Raw genomic sequence first — 6,614 nt, 5'->3', positions numbered from 1 at the left:
TCTTCTCAGATAGTTTTAACAGTGCTTATTCAGCTGTAGAGGCTACCAAACTTTTCTTCTCAGTTACTGTATGACATAACTTTCAATGATGGCAGTGTATCCTATAAATATGAAATTTTTGTGTGTTATTGTTACAGATCTAGAACATGGTCAGGAGCATTCTTTCATAATATTTCATGTGGTATTTCCTCATAGGTGTGCCTTACATAGCCAAAATATTGACCTATAGCATTATATTTACATCAGTACTGTGCAGGACAGAGAAACTCTGGCTGATTTCTGCTGAGCTGTTTTTGTCCTATTAAGTGTACGTATAGTCATTCAAAGCCCAGCTTATATTATCACTTTGTTACTCTAATCACTTAAATATTTTATTCAACTTTAAATACAACACAAGTTTCATATGTACAGGTTTATGATGTTTTAAATTATATTAAAGACTCATCTTCCAACGTGCCTGCTCCGTTTACAGTTAGAATTCAGAAATAACATAAGCTTCAAGTTTCTGCTTATGCTTTAATTTTTTTATTTACATGGCTGTTACTATCCTGTGTAGTTTGAGCATCAAACTATCACACAGTTTGTACATTAATGCAAACACTGCATTCTTGGTCTTCATTTCACTTGCAGTGTCTCCTAAAATGGAAGACTCTTAGATTCCATACAGGAAGAGATAATACATGATATTTAGAGAATTACTCAATACATTCTATCTTTTATTATGTTATCCTATATTTATATTTCTGTTTATTTCTTTACCAGTTATTATTCAAACATAAAATTATTTGGAATAATTGAGTGTCCTGAAAATAATTTGTCAAATTAAACTATTTTATTTGCAAAATTATGAACATTTGTAATTTTATGTATACACATTCTCATTCTGTTAAAACAATTTATAATTCAGAAAGATAATAATTCATTCATGTAATACAGTTCTGCAAAATTAAAGAAGATAAAGTTCTAGAAAAACACTGTGTATTTATGACCAGTTATTGAAACTGTAAATAGTTCAGTAGATAAGAATCTTAAACAGGCTTTATAGAAAATTATTATTATTTCTTTCCTTTCTCAGACGTTATGTCTGGTTAAAAATGGAAAGTGACGTGGACCTTGATCAAGCGTGACTTCCTTTTAACTGTATGGTATACGTTACATTGCATTTAGGAACTTCCGGGTAATTGAACGTGTATCAATAATTACAGATTTCTGTAGTTGTATATATATGTTTGGATGTAGCTGTATTGCGTTGATGTACTGGTGGATATTGTGTGGAATGACTCCTGTAGTTGATAGCATAATTGGTATAATGTCAACTTCATCCTGATGCCACATGTCCTTGACTTCCTCAGCCAGTTGGATGTATTTTTCAATTTTTTCTCCTGTTTTCTTCTGTATATTTATTGTATTGGGTATGGATATTTTGATTAGTTGTGTTAATTTCTTCTTTTTATTGGTGAGTATGATGTCAGATTTGTTATGTGGTGTTGTTTTATCTGTTATAATGGTTCTGTTCCAGTATAATTTGTATTCATCATTCTCCAGTACACTTTTTGTGGTGCATACTTGTATGTGGGAATGTGTTGTTTTATTAGTTTATGTTGTATGGCAAGTTGTTGATGTATTATTTTTGCTACATTGTCATGTCTTTTGGGGTATTCTGTATTTGCTAGTATTGTACATCCGCTTGTGATGTGATCTACTGTTTCTATTTGTTGTTTGCAAAGTCGGCATTTATCTGTTGTGGTATTGGGATCTTTAATAATATGCTTGCTGTAATATCTGGTGTTTATTGTTTGATCCTGTATTGCAATCATGAATCCTTCCGTCTCACTGTAATATTGCCTTTTCTTAGCCATATGTTGGATGCGTCTTGATCGATGTGTGGCTGTGTTAGATGATACGGGTGTTTGCCATGTAGTGTTTTCTTTTTCCAATTTACTTTCTTCGTATCTGTTGATGTTATGTGATCTAAAGGGTTGTAGAACTGGTTATGAAATTACAATGGTGTAGCCGATGTATTTATATGAGTGATTGCTTTGTGTATTTTGCTAGTTTCTGCTCGTTCTATAAAGAATTTTCTTAAATTGTCTACCTGTCCATAATGTAGGTTTTTTATGTTGATAAATCCCCTTCCTCCTTCCTTTCTGCTTAATGTGAATCTTTCTGTTGCTGAATATATGTGATGTATTCTATATTTGTGGCATTGTGATCGGGTAAGTGTATTGAGTGCTTCTAGGTCTGTGTTACTCCATTTCACTATTCCAAATGAGTAGGTCAATATTGGTATAGCATAAGTATTTATAGCTCGTCTTGTTTTTTGCTGTCAATTCTGGTTTCAGTATTTTTGTTAGTCTTCGTCCATATTTTTCTTTTAGTTCTTATTTAATATTTGTATTATCTATTCCTATTTTTTGTCTGTATTCTAGATATTTATAGGCATCCGTTTTTTCCATCGCTTCTATGCAGTCGCTGTGGTTATCCAATATGTAATCTTCTTGTTTAGTGTGTTTTCCCTTGACTATGCTATTTTTCTTACATTTGTCTGTTCCAAAAGCCATATTTATATCATTGCTGAATACTTCTGTTATCTTTAGTAATTGGTTGAGTTGTTGCTGCCAGTAGTTTTAGATCATCCATGTATAGCAAATGTGTTATTTTGTGTGGGTATGTTCCAGTAATATTATATCCATAATTTGTATTATTTAGCATGTTGGATAGTGGGTTCAGAGCAAGGCAGAACCAGAAAGGACTTAATGAGTCTCCTTGGTATATTCCACACTTAATCTGGATTGGCTGTGATGTGATATTATTTGAATTTGTTTGGATATTAAGTGTGGTTTTCCAATTTTTCATTACTATGTTTAGGAACTGTATTAATTTAGGATCTACTTTGTATATTTCCAATATCTGTATTAACCATGAGTGGGGTACACTATCAAAAGCCTTTTGGTAATCAATGTATGCGTAGTTGTAGCTTGATATGTCACCTCTGTATCTATTATCAGTTGCTCTTTACATCCTCGTGCTCCTTTGCAGCAGCCTTTTTGTTGTTCATTTATAATTTTGTTCTGTATTGTATGTGTCATTAATTTCTGTGTAAGGACTGAAGTTAATATTTTGTATATTGTTGGTAGGCATGTTATGGGGCGATATTTTGCTGGGTTTGCTGTGTCTGCTTGATCTTTAGGCTTCAGATAAGTTATTCCTTGTGTAAGTTTATCAGAGACTGTGTATGGGTCTGCAATGTAACTTTTAAATAATTTAATAGAGGGTAACATTCCACGTGGGAATAATATATCTAAAAACAAAGATGATGTGACTTACCAAATGAAAGAGCTGGCAGGTCGATAGACACACAAACAAACACAAACACACACAGACAAAATTCAAGCTTTCGCAACAAACTGTTGCCTCATCAGGAAAGAGGGAAGGAGAGGGAAAGACGAAAGGATGTGGGTTTTAAGGGAGAGGGTAAGGAGTCATTCCAATCCCGGGAGCAGAAAGACTTACCTTAGGGGGAAAAAAGGACGGGTATACACTCGCACACAAATCCATCCACACATATATAGACACTAGCAGACATCAGACTAGCTGTCTGCTAGTGTCTATATCTGTGTGTGTGTGTGTGTGTGTGTGTGTGTGTGTGTGTGTGTGTGCGCGCGCGCGCGCGCGCGCGCGCGCGCGCGAGTGTATGCCCATCCTTTTTTCCCCCTAAGGTAAGTCCTTCCGCTCCCGGGATTGGAATGACTCCTTACCCTCTCCCTTAAAACCCACATCCTTTCGTCTTTCCCTCTCCTTCCCTCTTTCCTGATGAGGCAACAGTTTGTTGCGAAAGCTTGAATTTTGTGTGTGTGTTTGTTTGTGTGTCTATCGACCTGCCAGCACTTTCATTTGGTAAGTCACATCATCTTTGTTTTTAGGTATTTTAAATAATTTAGTTAGATGTGAATGTGTTGAGGTGAACTTCTTTAGCCAGAAATTTGCTATTTTATCATTTCCAGGGGCTTTCCAATTGTGCGTAGAATTAATTGCTCGGGTGACTTCATGTTGCAAAATTATCACTTCAGGCATTTGTGGTATCATCTTGTATGAGTCTGTTTCTGCTTGTATCCGCCGTGTGTGTCTGTTATGTTGTACCGGGTTTGACCATATGTTGCTCCAGAAGTGTTCCATGTCTGTTATGTTTGGTGGATTGTCTATTTTAATGTGTGTGTTATCTATTGTCTGGTAAAATTTATTTTGGATTGTGTTGAATGTTTGGTTTTGTTTCCTTCTATTTTCACTTTTTTTGTATCTTCTAAGTCGTTTGGCCAATGCTTATAATTTCTGCTTCTTTTTATCTAATTGCTCTATCGCTTCTTGTTGTGAGATTTTACCTAACCTTTTTCGTTTTTTGTCTGATATTTCATTTCTTATAAATTGTGTTAGCTGTTCGATGTCTTTTCTCAGTTTTTCTATTCTGATCTGTAGCCTGTGTTGCCATGCTGGTTTTGTGGGTTTCTTCTGTGTGTTGGTTGGTTCTGATCTCTGCCTAGTGTGTATATTTAGTGTAGTGAGTGCTCCTATATAAACCGGTAGTTGTAACTCTTCCATAGTTGTATTTTCATTTATTTTGTTGTGTATGATTGTGTTGATAGTTGTTGTTGTTGTTTCGACTTGTGGGTTATTTGGTGGTCTATGCAAGAATGGTCTAATGTCTGTATTTGTGTCTGTATTCTATATATGTCAACTGAAATTTTTCTTCTATATCTAACATGTGTGTCACTTCATGTTCTATTTGTGCTTGTTCTGGTGGCTGTCTTAAGATTTCGTTTTCCTCTGATTGTTTAATTGATGCGTGTTGTTCTTTGTTTGCTCTGGGATGTTTGAGTCCATTACTGTATTTTCTTCTTCTTCTTCTGATTGCACATTATTTTGTTCCAGTATTTGTTGTACTTGTTGTTTGAGGTTTTCTAATTCTGACTGGGGTATCCTGTTATTTTTGATTATTACACGAATCTGATCAGCTAGTCGTTGTTCTGTTAAAAATTTTAATTCTGGGTATCTGGTAATAAATGTTGTGTATACTTGTGATCTGTATCCAGTTGTGTTGGTTCCTAAGTTTGTTGCATGGTAATAACAGAACATGAGGTGTCTGTTAACTTCATCTGACCATCTCATCCTCTGTCTTTCTTTTCCTTCTAGAGTGGTTGCAGGAAACATGTCCTGCAAAACACCTCTATTTGGATTTAAATCCTTTTCCGTGTGGCTAGCAGTGTCATTACCATTGTGGACGGGCATAGGGTTCAAGCGTCGTCCCCGACCATGACAGCGCTTGTCCGAGGCTTCATGAGTTCTGTCCTGAACAAAATTTTTCGTCGCCTTTTACAACTGGCAGAACATACCGAAGGCCTATTCTTTTCCCGAGCCTCCACGGGGTTTATTATTATTATTATTATTTGATTACTTTCTCAGACTTTTTAGAAGTCTGGTTAAGAATGGAGTGACGCGGACCTTTATCAAGCGTCACTTCCTTTTTGCTGTACGGTACATGTTATATTGCATTTAGGAACTTTCGGGTAATTGAACATGTATCAATAATTACGGATTTCTGTAATTGTATATATATGTTTGGATGTAGCTGTATTGCATTGATGTACTGGTGGATATTGTGTGGTATGGCTCCTGTAGTTGATAGTATAATTGGTATGATGTCAACTTTATCCTGATGCCACATGTCTTTGACTTCCTCAGCCAGTTGGATGTATTTTTCAATTTTTTCTCCTGTTTTCTTTTGTATATTTGTTGTATTGGGTATGGATATTTCGATTAATTGTGTTAATTTCTTCTTTTTATTGGTGAGTATGATGTCAGGTTTGTTATGTGGCGTTGTTTTATCTGTTATAATGGTTCTGTTCCAGTATAATTTGTATTCATCATTCTCCAGTACATTTTGTGGTGCATACTTGTATGTAGGAACGTGTTGTTTTATAAGTTTATGTTGTAAGGCAAGCTGTTGATGTATTATTTTTGCGACATTGTCATGTCTTCTGGGGTATTCTGTATTTGCTAGTATTGTACATCCGCTTGTGATGTGATCTACTGTTTCTATTTGTTGTTTACAAAGTCTGCATTTATCTGTTGTGGTATTAGGATCTTTAATAATATGCTTGCTGTAATACCTGGTGTTTATTGTTTGATCCTGTATTGCAATCATGAATCCTTCTGTCTCACTGTATATATTGCCTTTTCTTAGCCATGTGTTGGATGCGTCTTGATCGATGTGTGGCTGTGTTAGATGATACGGGTGCTTGCCATGAAGTGTTTTCTTTTTCCAATTTACTTTCTTCGTATCTGTTGATGTTATGTGGTCTAAAGGGTTGTAGAGGTGGTTATGAAATTGTAGTGGTGTAGCCGATGTAGTTATATGAGTGATTGCTTTGTGTATTTTGCTAGTTTCTGCTCGTTCTATAAAGAATTTTCTTAAATTGTCTACCTGTCCATAATGTAGGTTTTTTATATCGATAAATCCCCTTTCTCCTTCCTTTCTGCTTAATGTGAATCTTTCTGTTGCTGAATGTATGTGATGTATTCTATATTTGTGGCATTGTGAGCGTGTAAGTGTATTGAGT

The sequence above is a fragment of the Schistocerca nitens genome, chromosome 2, assembly GCF_023898315.1.
Source record: "Schistocerca nitens isolate TAMUIC-IGC-003100 chromosome 2, iqSchNite1.1, whole genome shotgun sequence".
Taxonomy (NCBI): Eukaryota; Metazoa; Arthropoda; class Insecta; order Orthoptera; family Acrididae; genus Schistocerca; species Schistocerca nitens.
This window is presented reverse-complemented; position numbering follows the sequence as displayed.